The sequence below is a fragment of the Rhinatrema bivittatum genome, chromosome 12, assembly GCF_901001135.1.
Source record: "Rhinatrema bivittatum chromosome 12, aRhiBiv1.1, whole genome shotgun sequence".
NCBI classification, from domain to species: Eukaryota; Metazoa; Chordata; class Amphibia; order Gymnophiona; family Rhinatrematidae; genus Rhinatrema; species Rhinatrema bivittatum.
In genome coordinates this window covers 36,535,179-36,552,480 of record NC_042626.1, presented here as the reverse complement: position 1 = coordinate 36,552,480, position 17,302 = coordinate 36,535,179, and the positions used below count along the sequence as shown (strand labels likewise).

General features: G+C 41.7%; 1 protein-coding gene and 1 long non-coding RNA gene across 9 annotated transcripts in view; one reads left to right on the top strand and one right to left on the bottom strand.

The window, feature by feature from the left end:
* Nucleotides 1-17,302, top strand: part of LOC115074156 (neurotrimin-like) — a 1,324,894-nt gene that overhangs the window by 1,220,866 nt on the left and 86,726 nt on the right. The window lies entirely within an intron of this gene.
* Nucleotides 1,289-6,312, bottom strand: LOC115074158. The gene is made up of 3 exons (XR_003852197.1): nucleotides 6,173-6,312; nucleotides 3,614-3,780; nucleotides 1,289-1,991 (listed from the first exon to the last, which is right to left on the bottom strand). It is a non-coding gene; the product is annotated as an uncharacterized LOC115074158 (long non-coding RNA).

Sequence of the window (17,302 nt, the reverse complement as noted above, 5' to 3'; positions counted from 1 at the left end):
GGAATACATCTATTACTCACTGGGTGTGAGTTTAAGATCAAAAACCTTCTTAATTGTTCTAAGGCTCCATATTCTAAGGCTTAGGGCCTTACTTTTATAAATTTTCAGGAGCAGAAGAGACAAGTTTCTTCCTTCTCAAATAACTCATAATCCACCTAGACCACCAGAGGGCACCTGCTTTTATACTAGGAGGATAAGCCTGTGGTGGCAGCCTCACGTGGGGTTGCCACAGCAGGGATGGTGCATTCCTTTTTTCTCCTCCAAGTGCATAATCATTCTACAAGGCCATACCTTTGTAGGGATTGACATGAGGTACTACAAACATATTACTCATAGATGCAGACAACTTATACAGCAATTGTGTGACCTTGCTTGTTAGAAGGGTGACCCATAAGGGTGCGATATTCCAAGTGGGTTTTTGAAGTTAGCCAGGTTACCTCAACTTTTGAAAATCCTCCCCATGCTGAGTGGCTGAATTTAGTTGTTCAATAATTAATTAGGTGGCCTTTGCAGCAGTGATTGATCAGGCAAGAGACGTTAACAATGCTAGCTGGATAACTAGTGCTGCAACAGCAGGCCTAAATCTAACTGCTCAGAGTTTGGTTAGATTTCAGGGATGTATATTAGTTTTGAAATGACACGAAAAACACAACAAAAAAAAATCAGTTTTGTTTTGTATTGTTTCAAAATGAAACAAAAAGAATATCCCAATGAAATATGTTGGGTTTTCATTTTGAAATACCCTCCATGTCGCCACCGACACAGCCTCCAAATTCTGCCCCTACCCCAGCAATAAAAATGTTAATTCCCATCCTCTACCCATCCTCTACCCTCCCTGTACCCATCTCACCCCAACAGAGTCAAATGAGTGAAAGTAGGGCAGAAGTGATTTCAAAGTTGCTTTTGCCCTGTCAGATCCCATTGTCAAAGTGGCACCACCTCAGTATCAGCAAATGCCATTTTGACAACAGGACCTGGGGGAGAATGGCTGAGGATTCCTCCTGCCCCAATTTGATATTGAGTCTATGGATGGGGTAAGATAATGTGCTCAGGGGCTGTGGGGGATAAGCTTTTGTATTTCAGTGGCACTGCTGAAGGGTGGCCTTATCGGGGGGGGGGAAGCAGGGCCCAGTCCCTTTGTATTTTTTTTGTTATTCTTTTGTTTTGTTTTTTTACCATTTTTTAATGTTTATTTTCATGTAATCGAAATTAAGTAAACAAAACAAAAAAAATGAATTAAAATGAAAATGACATTTTTCCCATGTACATCTTTACTAGATTTAGCTCATTTTCAGTAGCAACTTCATGTGATTGAAAATGAGCCTGAGATCACTGCTATGTCGCAATTTGCCTCGAAGTTCCTGAATGCTGCGGTGAAAAAAAAATACAATTTGAATAAATAAATTAAGTAAGTAAATAGGTTTTAGCTGGTGATCTTGGGCACTTGGTGGTCATCTAAAAATCAGCACCATAAAGTCCAAAATGTAATTATATGTCAGAAATAAATGTTGATTTATCACGTGTGTGTGCAATGCTAATTCTAAAATAACCACATTGATTCTATTTGTTGGCATGCTTTCTCCTTACGTCCTTCTGCGAGATGAACACGTTTTATCTTGTTACTTCTTCCAGAAACAGCCAGCTACAGTAGAAGACGTTTAGGGATATTTTATATTGGCTTCTTCCTTTTATCATGAAGAGCCTGTACATGGGCTCCTCTTGTGATCACTTTCCCGCTAAACATTTAAGGAAAATTCACTCGTACTTCAGATGAGATGAACTGATCTCACAGCCAGAAAAATAGAGTTTTCTTTGAAAGGAAGTGGGGTCTGATGAGTTTAGTCTGTGGATTTTTGCACTTTGTGCTGTCCTCGCTCTGTAACTCCTTAGTTTCAGGGCTGTGTTATTTTTACCTGAGATTTTGTTTTTTTATTTAACCATAGGTATACATATAGAACACCAACAGCAATCGTATCAGATGAGAGCTAGGCCTGCATGGGTAAGAGACAGAAGAACAAAAGTAAGATATATATATATATAAGATCACATAAACCAGTTTCACATGAGCTTTAAGGCATCATAGGTATATCATAATATCTCGAAAAACTTCCAGATCAACTCGTATTTGGATTTATGTCCCATTAAAGAGTATTGCAACCATTCACTATCTGCAATATCTCTGGTTTTTACTCTCCATCTCTCCATACTAGGGTTAGTTTTTCATGTTGTAGCAAGAGTAAATCTACTAGCAGCCAAGAGTAATTGTGAAACCAAGGCTCGAAATCTCACTGGAATACACAAGCCGGACCACTTATCCAATAGACCTAGCACCCTAGATATAGGAAGAGAAGGGCATTCAGTAATGTCAGCTATATCTTGTCTCATCAATTTCTAGAAGTAATTAACCCCGGGCATTCCCACCACGTGTGCCCAGGTCCCCACACCCCCTCTAGCAGCTGGGATTTGCATCGGGGTAGATAGCAGCAAAGTGACAAGGGATTCAATAGGTTCTGTGCAATAGTCTGAGCATTAGTTCAGTCCTTTTATCACAGATGCAACTTTTATGTGCTAATACTCATAGATCATCATTCCATTTAGAGATTAAGCAAGCATTCGTATCTGCACCAGGTTTAGCCAGCACTGTTCTCCGATATATTACAGATGTTCCCTTGAGTAATGCATCAGCATCTATTAGTAAATTATTCCATAAGATTAAGTGAATGAAGATGATAAGAAATGCCAACTAATTGCTCCAAGCTTCTGCGCAACTGAAAATAAAGAGCCCTCCACCCTTCTTCCAGATCAAATTCATCTTTCAGGTCTGTGAAAGATTTACGCCCCTATAAATGTTTTTCAGTGCAATAGTTTGCTCTCTTGTTGTCACTATACTTGAAAACTGAAAATGGAACAGCACAAAACCTTTCCTTGTACAAAAGTCAGTGAACAAGAGAGGATAAACACATGAGACTAGCCTGAACAATAGACCCTTTTGACTCCCACAGGTCAAAAGATAGAAGAGGAATTCAGATCAGCTGTCCTAAAAAAAAAAAAAAAAAATACCCACCCTATTCTGGTATGGATCAAACCCAGCTAGCAGCGTCGGTGTTCAGATAAGCATAGTGATGTCTGATGGTGTATGGATGTGGCCTAGCAACACTGCTAAAATTTACTTACATTTCCATGAACATAGAGGAGTTTTTTGGGCTTCTTCTCAGAACCAGATAAAGTACTTGGAGGACGCTGGTCAAGTTTGTCTGCCCAAGCTAGTTATTGCCCAGCTAGGTCATATTCCTTTTATCAAACATGTCAAAATATTAGGGTATGACCCAGACAGGTTTGAACTGGCCGGAGTTCATGACAGTAGTCTTAACCTTCAGACCAACTGGGAACCTGAAGCAAGCAGAGGCAACAGAAAAGATTGCTTCAGAGAGCCCTGCAGACCATACTCCTGGGCATCAAGGACTGGCTGGGGCTTATTGAAAAGGGGTTGTTGAAAAGCAGGAAGCTGTTTGCATCAATTCGAGGGCTGACCTGCCTCTTGCTTCTGAACCTCCTACCTCGAGTTTCTGACTTGCTTTTGGACTCCAGTTCCTGGCCTGTAACTCTGACTTACCACTCCAGCCTGTTTCAGTGTTCAGTTTGTTCCGGACTCCAGTGTGTTCAGTGGCCTGGGTTGAGATCCATTGCAAATTAAGAACCAAATCTTCCTGCATGTGATGGGACAAAGGCAATGACGTCTGATTCATCCTGTCCATGATGACTGTGAATCCTCTCATGTATCTGCAGAACAAGTGAAAGACTTGAAAGGTTTCACCATCATCAAAGATCCAGTGTTCCCATCTTTGTAACCGCAGTTGGCTGTGTACATTTTGTAGCCTTGTAAAACAGATAAACAGTAGTAGCCCATATCTGTGGTTCTTTGGAAGATTATAGAATTCTTGGCCTACAGTGGACAGACCATCTTGCAATAGCCTATGTAGTTCATGTGTGGATCATACAGTGTCCAGAGTTTACAAGTGTGAGTGCTAGCACTGGTGGATGGATCCTATTGCAGTTAGAATTAGCAGCATGAATCCCAGTACAAGTGGATCATACTGTACATAAATGGGGGGGAGCGTGAATCCTGACACTAGTGAACAGCTGTGATGGGGGAATCCTCTGGAGAAGCTGTGATTATGAATTTATTGTGTGGATCCTAACGCAATTACAGGATTGCAACATGAATACAGTGGGGATTATACAATCTCTAAAGTACGACCATTGGGATCCTTCAGTAGTAGAAAGATTTTACACTTCTCTCTGTCATATGTGTTGCCTAAGATTCCCAAGTCGATTCATCTAGTCTCAGCCTGGACTGTGTTGAGGCTGATGTTCACAGACGTCTTTAACCAGTTTCCCATAATACAAAGGGCAATCCTTGGTGACTCTGTAATTAAAAGCCCTGCCCTGACGCGCCCCGGTGCCCCTCTGTGAAAAGGCGGCACTGATGCAGCAAAGTCCATTGAAGCCTCGTGCCTCCCCCCCCCCCCCCGCCGTCCCCATCATCGCAGGAGAGCTCCTGCCCCGCCGCACAGATTGTGCGGGTTAATGGGGTGGAGCTGCCCAGAGTGCTTCCTATTAATGGAGCAGAATCTAAACAGAATAAAGCCTTTATTTCTCGGCCTCTGCTTTCATTATTAATATACTTTCCAGTTCAGAGGCTCTTCATTTGCTCCAGTGTTTTCTCAGCTGGTGTAAGCTGCAGCTCCGAGTGAGAACAGTCATAAAATTTTCATTTCCAGTTGAATGTGTGTCCAATTCTCTGTGAAATGTTCTGTCTGTCGTGAATATTAAGTGTGCAGAGCAGTTGCTGCAGGATTAGTCAGATGTATTTTTGAGGCTTGTTTCAGGGTTTAGGAAAGATGGAGACCTGCTGCGGTGTTTTGAGCGTGTCTGGGCCGGCATCCTTAAACGCCCAATGGAAAAGCTATTGAGCTGCAGCGCATTGTAATAAAGCCCATCTAGTGGTGAGAGGCGATACGTACAGCTGAGACGAGCACACTTTCTACAGCTTAACCAGCAGGAGTGCCTCCTTTGGCAGATCAGTAGGGCTACTGCCTCCAGTTGCTAGTTCTAGCCTCAGCTGAGGTAATAAAAGACAGCCATGTAATTATACATTTGGATCGTTAGCCTGACTTTCCAAATAATGCTCAAGCCAGTTTACAGCATAATTAGCATTCTGATACGATGTAAGTTCTTGCCTTTGTATAAAATTCATGTTGTATTTGTCTATAACGTCTTAATGTATGCATGCTATTATAAATAATGTATGTTTATTGTTTAAACCCACTTTGTTCAGAGTTCTTTTCATAAAAGTAGAATATAAACAATAAATCAAATATCTCACAATCTACGGTAAGTGGGTACCTGAGGCAATGGAAGAAGATAAAGCGACTTGCCCAAGGCCACAAGGAATGCCAGTTTGGGATTTGAACCTTGGTTTTCAGCCTAGTGCCCTAACCACCAGGCCTTTCCTTCTGTCCATTAGGCCACTCCTTCTATAAGTATGCAAGTACCATTGAATGAGAGGGGGAGCCATTTGCATTTTATCTTTGCGCATTGCATATTTGAGCGCACAGGGTAATGTAGTAGAGAAAGGGGGTTTCTCAGACAGTCAAGTATAGTTTGCACTAGAGAGAATGTAATGTTCCCTCTCTAAGTAATAAACATTTTCTCTGTTTTTGTTAAGTACTGTGTATATATTTGAGAAACACAGAAAGTAATTACAGTATGTGAAGGAATGTCGTGTGTAGTAAGTGTATATCTGTATGTGCGGCCTTTTTGTGTATTTGAAACCCCTGGGGCTGCCCACGGCCCTCAACCATCTTTTAGTAGATGAGATGAGTGGATGTAGATGGTTAAGAAGCACTATGAGGGAAAGTGTGCCTGTGTAAGAGAGTTACGCACTATCTGCTAGCAAAAAAGAGAATTGTTACAGATAAGTGTTTGTGTGTGCGAGAGAGGTAGCGCATATGTGTGATATGACAGAGTTGGGGAAACAGCTAAACCAGTGTGTGTGTGTGTGTTTGTGGGTCTCAAGCTGTGCGAGAGGCTGACTGGAGTAGGAACATGTCCTGGCCAGACACTGAGGAGACCATGCCTTGCACAACAATGGCAGAGAAAAGTGTCCTACCTGCGTCTGCATCCTGAGAACAGCTGTCACTGGCAGAGTTTTTCCCCTGAACTGGAGGTGTTTATTGCTGCAGCTAATTTATCATCTCCCTCAACTGGAGCCTGTGCAGCTGCCGAGCCCTGCGCTCACCAAACTCTAAACCGCTGCGCTCTGAAAATAAACAGTGTCATTATGTGTCACTCAGTAAACTGCGGCAAGCACTCTTTGCAAAAACGGGGAAAAATGGCAGCAGCTGTCCAAAACAACAAATCCACCTCTGGCAGTTGTGGGAAAGCTTCCCCCTCCCCCCCCCCCCCCCCACCCTCCAGTTTGTCAAGTTTCAGCTTAATTTTTAATTTTAATTTGACTCACGCGTGCCAAAGGTTCCACTGTGTCAGGACTGGCTCCAGATGTCAGTATCTAGTATCTTACTGAGGATGGAGAGAACAGCCGATCTTGCAGGTATGCGAGACTGACAGGCAGGTGAGGGGGAAAAAAATAATAAACTCTAGGCAGAGGATGTCTGGGCAGAGCTCAGTGATTTGCATGGAGTCCTGGTGTTTTCAGGTGGCCAGCAGTTGTGCCGGCACTAGGTTTGGTTTAGTGGACCGAGATTTTGATATTTTAGATCGTTAGTAGTGTGCGCAGCAGGGTACAAAGGTCTTCAAAGAGAAGCCAACAATTAAGTGGACCACACAGGTTTAAGAGATAAGAGAGTAAGGGTCACTTGATGGCTCAGTGACAGTGCCATGCACTGTCCTCCCGTGCAGGAGATCCAGGTCCGATTCCTGAGTCCAGTTTCTACTCTTTCGGGCTGGCTGGGGCCGGGGATGCTGCAGAGCGATCACGCCTCCTTGAAGGGGGATAAGGCATCAAAGCTATCATTCAAGGACATCACTTACTGGCTAAACCCAGGGTGTTCAAATGCTGACTCTGGGAGGGAGACAGTTTGCCACCCCTGGCTCAGATTTTTTTTTTTCTGAAATAACTAGGTAAGAGGGAGGGGTTAAAAAAAAAAAAAAGTAGGAAACTGGCACACTCTCCCCTGGCAGTTGCAAATGAAGATTCATGGTGTGATAGCTCCAGCAGGGACCAGCTTCATTTAAGCTGGAGGCCCACAGGAGATGGAGGAAACTGCTGGGCCAAAAGAATGAAAGTTAAAAAAAAAAAAAGTAAGAATCAAGGGAGATTGTGTAAGTAGGGAGTAAGAGTGGTGTAAAGTAACAAAGCAATTTGAGAACAAATCATAGGAATGCTGGGATCACAGGATATAGACAGGCAGCCCAGGGAAGGGTCTGATCAGATGACACAAGGCCTTAAAGATGTATACCCGAGAGGAGAGGCGAAAGAGGGGAGGCACAGTATGATCAAGACATTCAGACAAATGCCTCAAAGGTATAAATAAAGCACAAGAAACAAACATTTTTCCGAGGATAGGAAATTCTAGAAGAGATCACAGTATGAGGCTCCATTAGAAAATATTTCTTCATGGAAAGGGTGAATGCATGGAGCAGAATCCCACTTTTTCTCCAGTTTGGCAAAGGTTGTTTGCCACAATTTAGTGAGGTAATAGAGCAGGGGTGGCTAACTCTAGTCCTCAAGAGCCACAAACAGTCAGGTTTTCAGGATATCCACAATGAATATGCATGAGATACATTTGCATGCCATGCGTATTCATTATGCCTATCTTGAAAAGCAGACCAGCTTGTGGCTTATGAGAACCAGAGTTGATAGAGGCATACATAGTAACAGAATTCAAAAAGGCATAGGCTAAGCACAGAGGATCCTTATTAAAAAAAAAAATGAAGGGAAAGCCAGATATTAACTGAGATCTGTGGTACTGCATCAGAAAGGAAATTGGATAGACTTGATGGGCCTTAGGGTCCCTCTCTATCATCACATTCTATGTTTCTATGACTCAGTATCAGTGTTCGATGGGGTAAGACTTATGGAGACTAATGAATGTGTCACTGTAGAAGTTTCTACAGGTGAAAGGTTGCGTTATTGATGGCACTGCAAAGGAAAGACATTCCAGAGCTAGGCAAATAAAATATGAAAGAGAAAGTAGGTGACATGAACGATGAGAGAGGACATCAAAAGCTATGAGTGCGGGAAAGATTTAACAAGACAAGTTTCAAGGTGTAAAGTTAAAACATATGAAGTGTTACAAATGAACAGGTGAAGTATAGTAACAGTAGAAGGGAAAAATGGGCCAGGAGGGCAAGGTGTGGTTAGGCATTAGGTCATCATTGGCTTGACAGTGTTTTGCTTAGGAGTTGCTTAGCTCACTGCAGCCTGAAGTACTGCCATAGAGGTTTATAGCAGTTTGTAAAACCAATCTGGAGATATATTGGCCCATAATTTCATGACAAATTAAAGCTGTATTTCCCCTTTAATTAACTCATAGGTTGTGATATTTAAGTTTACAGAGCTTTTCAAAGTTCTCCCAAATATGCATGCTAGACCAGGGTAAGGCAACACGATTCTGTACTTTTGCAGCTAGTTCTGCAGCTAAGCAAAAAATTCCCTCCCGGACCCTAGAAACATCTTTTTGAAGTTGCTTTTAATGATAGAATGGATCAGATTGGTTGTGGTGGCACTATATGATAAAGATGGCATGGACTCAAACAGTATAAAGATCCTGCAGGAGAACAAATATACTGTGAAATCCTTATGGATAAAAATTCTATGTGTGATGGAGAGGAATATAGCGGTGGGGATATACTACCATTTGCTATACACAGATTGAGAGAAATTACAAGAGGATCTTGCAAGAGTGGGAGACTGGGCATCCAAATGGGAGATGAAACTTAATGTGGATAAATTCAAAGTGATGCACATATGTTGTAAAAATAATCCAAACTCTGTTACATGATGTTAGGTTCCATATTAAAAGCCACCACTCAAGAAAAGAATCTAGGCGTCATTGTGAACAATAAGTTGAAATGCTTGGCTCAGTGTGCAGTGCTGGTCAAAAAAGCAAACAGAATGTTAGAAATTATTTATTTATGCAATCATTTATATTTCACAAAATCTAAAGAATATTAAAAAAAACATTCATTAAAAAAAATCTTACAAACAACCTTAAAAAAGAAACAGACATGAGCCACTGTCAAACCGAAGTATCTCAGCATGTGTCTTCCTGCCTCCCAACTTCAACAAAATCAGGGAACAGAAGGGATCATATCAGATCTCTGCAATTACAAGGAGTGCATAAACAGATTTTTCAACTGGTTTTTTTTTAAAGTTGATAAGTTTATCTCAGACCTGAAGCTCTCAGGAAGTAGGTTCCACCATGTAGGGCCTGCAATTAAAAAAAAAAAGTCCTATCCCTGGTTTCTGCCAGGTGAACCACTCTCACTGAGGGGACATCCAAAAAATTATTTCCAACAGATCAAAAAGTATGGTGGTATGTATATTTTTAACTGCGTACTAAAAAAAGGCTGGTGTATCTCTACTGAGAGCTTTATTTGTTTAAACTATGTTTTTTTACCCACACCCTCCAAATTTCAGGGCGGGGATTAAGATAACATACATAATATAAACATAGCCAAGGATACAAATTAAAATGTAAACTATTCAATAATATGGACAACTAAGATGCCTCAGCTAAGCATTACACTCCCATGCTGAAATTTTGAATTTTCTGTGAGATTGAATGGCTAACCAGTGAAGAGAAAGAAGAACAGGAGAGATGATGTCCCTTATTTTACTAATGATTAATACTTTAGCTGCTACAGTTTGCAGAGCTTTTATAGCTGTCAATGGGAAGCCCAAATAAACCAAATTGGCATAGTCCGAATAAGAAAAAACCATCACTTGCAGCACTATTCTAAAGATGTCCGAGGCTAGAAACAGTTTAAGCCTACATAATGAGCACAGTTTAAATAAAGCATTTTGTTTACAATATTTTTACCTGGAGGTGCATGGAAAGAGCTGAGTCAAAAATAACCCCGAGGTTACATACTTGTTGCGAAATTGATTGAAGGACATCTGCAGGGAGAGAGCAGCCTAAAATTAAAATTTCTGGGTTTTTTTCATTGTTTAAAGCCAGCTTATTAACAAAAAGCCACTCCTTAATTGCGGAAGCACTGGGACACTCTCATAAAAGATTGTCAAAAGTGGTAGAGCGCAATACAGAGACATAAAACTGGATATCATCTGAAAACAGATGGATGGTAGCCAAAATCCAAAACTAGCCAGCAATTTGCAAAGAGGTGAAATATAAATGGTCATCAGGAAAAGGGAGGTGATATGGCCCCTATATTGGAATACTGTGTACAATTCTGGAGACCTCACCTTCAAAAGGATATAACAGGATGGAGTTGGTTCAGAGGGTGGCTACTGAAGTGGTCAGTGATCTTTGTTTTAAAGTATATGAGGGTAAATTTAAAGATCTAAACATGTACACCATAGAGGAAAGTCAAGATAGGGGAGATATGCGGGCGGGCCTCTTTCAATGGAAAGGAGGCTCTAGAACAATGGGTCATGGGATGAGGGTAAAAGGGGGTAAACTCAGAAATAATCTTAAGAAATATTTTGTTTTAGAGAGGGTGGTGGATGCATGGAACAGCATCCCAGGGGAGGTAGTAGAGACAAAAACAGTATCTGAATTCAAGAAAGCATGGGATAAATACAGGGGCTTTCTAAGGGAGTGAAGGGAATTACAAAACTAAATTAATGGGCAATGGGTAGACTAGATGGGCCATACAGTCTTTTTCTGCTGTCATGTTTCTTTGTGTCTATGAATAATAAAGTGGAAAGGGCCGAGCACCAGGTACTAATGGAACTGGAGAGGACACTGAATCTCCCATGACTATGCACTGTGTCCGATTTAATAAAAAGGAAAAAAATGTACTGGAAAGGTTTAAGCTACTGAAATGGAGTAGAAGTATATTGTGATCCAAAGTAAAATAAAGCAGAAGAGATATCTAGTTGAATTAAAATGAATCTTGTTCCAGCATCAGACTTTCTGCGAAAAATAACCTTAGTAGTTAGTAGATAACAAAAGGTTTTCTATGTTATGAGAAGGCCGAAAGCCAAACTGAAATTGGTCCAAGACATGATGAGTTTCCAAAACATCTTGGAGCTGTTTCAGGTCCACTTACTCTATCAACTTAGTAAGAAAAGGAAACGAAGAAAATTGGGCAATAATGGTTAATAATAAATGGATTTAATGACTATTTCTTAAGAAGAGGACAAATGAATGCTTGTCTTAGCATGTCTGGTAGGAGGCCTTCTGGCAAGGAGTGATTAATCAATGCAGCCAGAGAAGCACATTTATTTATTTATTTTATTTATTTAACATTTTTTTATATACCGTTAGCCATATGCACATTGTACCGATTTACAAGGAACAGGCAGCAGGCCGGGAACAAGGCACAACTGTCACATGGAACACATAAAAGTAACATTTGAAAACATTTGATAACAAGGGTGCGATATTAGATAGCAAAGGAGCAAATTTATTAAAATTAACATTCCGGCAACATTCGGGAGCAAAATTATTAAATAAACATTCAGGCACCATTAAATCAATATTAATATAGCATTACATATGCAAGTATTTAACTTGGGTTTGAAATACTATGGTAGGAAGAGAAGTATTCGATTATTAGGGGAACAATTATTGGGTTATCGAAACATACTGTGGATGGGATAGATCAGATATCATGGTTTTCATAATAGCAGTGGGACATGCATTAGTAGGGCACACCGTATTATTTAAAGAAGAAATGAGTCCACAAATCTCCTCAAAAGAAACCAAAGAAAATTGATCCTAGGTTTCCACTTTGGGGTCAATTGGAGAAGTATCTGGTAAAATACTGTTTGGAAATTAAGCATAAATATCCTCAACTTTATCATGAAAAAAAAAAAGGCAAAAGCATCACAACTGAAAGGGCAATCAGAAACAACAGCAGAAGAATTCTTATTTATCAGGAAAAGAATGGAGAATATCATAATATCTCTGTATCACTCCATGCTGTGACCTCACCTAGAGTACTGTGTGCAATTCTGGTATCAGAAAAGATATAGCAGAACTAGAAAAGATACAGAGACGGGTGACCAAACTGATAAAGTGGATGAAACAGCTTTTCTGTGAGGAAAGGCTAAAGTAGTTAGGGCTCTTCAGCTTGGAAAAGAACCAGGTGGGGAGAAATATGAAAGAGGTCTGTAAAATCAAGAACTGAGTGAACTGGTAAACGCAATTCAATTGTTTACTCTTTCAAAAAAATATAAAGACAAGGAGACACTCCATGAAGTTACTAAGTAGCACATTTAAAATAAATCAGAGGAAATATGTTTTCACTTAACACGTAATTAAGCTCTGGAATTCACTGCCGGAGGATGTGGTAAAAGCAGTTAATGTAAGATTTGGGCAGGAATTGTCCATAAACTGTTACTAACCAGGTAGACTTGCAGAAAAGCACTTCTTATCCCTGGGCATAAGCAGCATGGAATATGTCTACTATTGAGATCCTGCCAGGTACTTGTGATCTGGACTAGCGAAGGTTGAAAACAGAATACTGGACTTGATGGACCCTTGGTTTGAATAGTATGTTGGTTCTTATGAAAACTTCCCTCTCTCATTCCAGCTCACATTCCTGGGGGTGGTGAGTTTTTGGCCAGATCAGAACATAATGCACATAGATTTCATTTTATTTATTTTCATATTAACACTGGTTATTTTCCTTAAAAATACTACCCCCACAGAATGCAGGTGAAAAAGTCCTTATGTGCACTGAATACATTGTATCAGTGTTTCCCAACCAGTGCCAATGCACGCTGGTGTGCCTTCAGATCTGATCAGGTGTGCCATGAAAAAGTCATCACTGCCTGATACCCAGATTCAGGGCAGCACCAGGGCTCGCCTCACAGCAACAAGAGACACCAGTGGTGGCACGAAAACATGTAGGATCTCCTTTCTGAGAACATGTGCCTCTTCCTAGCTAGAGCATGAGCCCTGGAGTCTGGTAATTAATGGACAGTAGCAGGGCAGAGATAGCTTGGCTCTGCTTTGTGCAGCAAACACATTGCACACAGCACCTCCTCATTTTCCCCATCCTAAGCCTCTTTCTTTTTTTTTAAAGTCCAGCTTCTATCCTCTCCTCAGGCTAAGTGAGTTGGCGAGAGCATGCACGGAGCACTAGATGTGACATGTGGAACGCTGGGAGTAGCAGCCACATGTGGCAGCCAAGGTAATGGAGCAGAGGCTGCCTGCACCACACTGACCTCTCCCTTCTGCACTTGTCTATAGAAGGAGCTGCTCCACCGAGATGGGTTTCTATGGGTCTCCACCCCCTCTCTTCCGTGGTTTTAAACTTTGCAAGAGAAAGACTGGTGGAGTTTCCAGTACTTCCCTAGCTCTTCTTTTAGCCATATGAGTCCTCTCCATGTCCGCACTGCCTTCTCTTTGGAGGTTGGTTTGCCATACATTTTTGTTAAGGTAGATGTGCTTTGGGCTTGAAAAGTTTGGGCAACACTGTTTTGTACTCACACCAGTTTTTGAAGGGAAAGTATACACATGCTTTATGAGATTTGATGTCAAGCTTGGGGGGGAAAGTACCTCCAGACTTCGTACCAAAGCGGACAGTTTGAAATGTGCCCCTTAGCAGTGAAATTAACTATGGCAGTAATAAAATTAGATACATTTATAAATGTATAATATTCACTAACAAATGACATTACATACACTATTAATATAATAATAATATGGTTCTTTAAAAGATTCTGGCAGTGAAGGTGGCTACCGTATAATTAGGGATAATAGTATACTTTCCCTACCCCTCCATGAAATGAATGACTTATTTGCTTTGCTACCCAGCTGTTAAGGAGGATTCTGTGGCTGCCAGTCCGTGGAGGCTATCAGCTGCTAGCTGTTCATGAACAGCAACTGACAGGTTCAGGAAAGAGCAGTCCCCGGGCCTCTCCGCCTCAGGAGCTCGCGTGCAATACTTTGCCTGCTTGCCGCTCAGACCTAGTCAAAAAAAAAATGAATGCTGAAAATCCTTTTGAGTCGCAAACCCTAAAATCTGGTGTGTGACTGGGGGGGGGGGGGTTAGGATGCGCTGAGGACTTGGAAGCCTGCAGAGAGCTAAATGAAAACAGCCTTGAATTTCCACAGGTTGCCGAGCCTAATTTTGAGCACCTTGGTGTGTGTGTGGTTGTTATCCTCAGAGGAAATAATTATATATGTGCATCTTGGCACTTAAAGCACTATAAAAGCGCCAAGGTGAGTTCACCTGCTGGGTAGTGCACTGCAGGGCTTGACATGTAATGATATAGGAAAGCAGCCTCTTTGCAATATGGAAATCTGGCAGCACTCAGAAGGTCACTGTGCCAGCTGAAGCTCTGCCATTCTATGCTGGGAGGTTTACCCCGATGCTACTGGCTGAGTCCCCCTCATCTCCGGGAGGTCTGCTCCCAGTTATTTCTGACTGCATCTCTATAATTGTGTAATGGGAAGGGTTGGGTTTTTTCTCTTGAATGTCCCTGCAATTGGGACCTTAGCACTGCCTTGATGGAAGACTTCTTTCTTAGGACTGCTGGCTGGGACTAGAAAATAAATTGAGCATGTTTATTTTGTGGGCACGTTGGGCTGAGGCAGTGGGAATACATGAGGGGGGCAGATTGCTCATATGGATGTCTTCGGTTGGACCTTGCATTGCAGGGTGGGAGTTTAATGCTTGTGAGAGCACACGTTTATAAAACTGTAAGTGGCATGCGAAATGCAAATTGTCAATGTGTGAAGTTGCTGAGGGGGGCTCATGCTCTCAAGAGGACAGAGACACACGGATGTTGAAGTCCGGGCAGCGCTGTATTGCACAACAGACTCAACACATAAAGTCAGTCCGGGCTCCCAGCTTCAGCAGAAGCAAAGTGCTTTCTTGGCTTCTGGCCACAGGAAGAGTTCAGTGTAGCAGAAATCCAGCTCTCAGTTCAGATGAAAACAGCTGTAGCCCTAATCAAGGTTTTCTGCAGCCTTTGGCTGCTTGGACCTGAGGCTGTTACCCCTCAGGCACTTTCAAAGCCCAAACATACTTACAGGACATTACATCTACCCGCAAGATTTTCCGAACTTAAAGTTATATAACTCTAGTTAAGGTGGCGGGGCTGGGCTGGTTCCAGGAAAAACACAGCAAAGGTATCCAGGGGTTTAAACATACCCACACAGACAACAGGAAAGCTATTTAAATTCAGCACAGCCCTTTCATTAAGCTACTAGGCCCGGACTGTTTTAAAAATAGTTCAGGCTCCTGTTTTTACTAAAACACACTTCAGGAGTCCAGCAAAGCCTTTTACTGCCCCAGAGAGAGCCCAGCTAGGTTTTATATAAAACAGATTGACAATGAAAAAGGATTGTAATCCAGGGAAAAATCCCTCCCTTTTGTAAAGCAAGCTGTCTTTTATCTGGCTCTCTCTGTTTACTAGGAGGGTAATTGTCAAAAGGATTTACACACTTAAAGCTGGGTTTTACACGCGTCAGGGCACTTTAAGCACAGAAATTGGCTTTTGAAAATTGCTATGATAGTGCGTTGCATATACACGCGTCACTCCTTTGAAAATTACCTCCGAAGCATTTTTTTCCCATAGACACAAAATGGGAGAAAATCTGTAGTAAAAATGCCCCAGACAGACCAATGCAGCAAGGAGTTTTACATTCACAAAATGAGTGTTCAAAAATTGTGTGGTCAGTTTAGTGCCCTTGCATGGAAATCCCATGCTAATGAGGGCATTAAATATTTCTAGGCCTTCCGTCCAGTCACTTAAGACCCCTGCATCTTCTGCAAAATGCCGCGGCCAGGCTATTGTCTGGAGCAAGAACATTTGATCACATCACCCCCAATTCTGATGGCCCTACGTTGAGTTCCAGTACAGTCTAGAATATATAATAAAGTTCTATCTATAATACACAACAATATTAACCTGAACGATAGCGATCTGCTAGGAATAACATTTAAACCTCACATCCCCCGATGAACTCTCAGATCACAGAACAAAGGCCTCCTAGAAATCCCGAATTTAAGAGGCTCTCATCTAACGCTAACTAGAGATACAGTGATCTCAACCTGCCCAAAACTGGGAATTCCATGCCTGAAGAACTTCGAACACTAACTGATAAAAAGAAATTCAAAACCACTTAAAAAGTTGGCTATTCAGAAAAGGCTTCTACTTGACTGAAACACCCAATTCCCCATGACTCAGGTAACCTATATAATTTCTTAAACAATAACCCCCACCTCGCTAACCCTTTAACCCTGCTCTGTTTCTACGTTAGAAATCTACCATTGTAGTACCTCTGTTTCTATCATTGTGTATCCACCTTGTAACACTCATTTTATTTATGAATGTTTTACCTGTAAACTGTTGTGAACTAGTGATTCTCACTTGGAAGGACGGCATATAAAACATTTAAATAAATAAAATAAATAAATAAATAAATTCACTCCCAGTGCAGAAAGGTGCACTAGCTGAACACATATTTTTTTAAAGCTGGAAACTTGACACCTGGGTCAGAGATGGTGTCAAGTTTCCAGCGCAGTTGTATGAGTACATAAATTTTTTTTAATCTTTCCCGCTCCTCCGCCATTTAGCTGGATAAGTTCTTATCTGACTATCTGGCCACTTAGTTGGATAATTATTCCAGCCTGGCCAATTAAACAAAATATCCTAGATGGCAGTGGCCATCAGGCAATCTCTGGGCCCTCACAGCCTGTGAGGTTTGAACACAAAAACATGGCTGCTTTCCTCCTGCTTTCCTCCTGGTACATGGTTGGCTCAGGGATTCTTCAGCTCCTATTGGCTCTGAGGGTCAGCTGACCCACTGCTTGTTAACTCTTCAGTAAACAGTCATTTATTAACCATAATGTGTGGGAAGTTCCAAGCTAAATGATGCACTGCAGAGCAAGCACCAGGGTCAGATTTAAGATTCTGGTGCCCATAGGCAGTGCCATGTCTGTGGGTGCCCCTTTGAAGCTCTGCTGGAACATGGCACTATAGCAAGCAGAAACTGGATTCTCTTTGCCCAGGGTGCCTTCAAAATTTGGCACCCTGGGCAACTGCCTATGTTGCCTATCCCATTGAAAACAGACAACCTGGACCCCACCAGCGGAGACTGGACCACTGGGTGAATAGGCTGCACAGAATTCC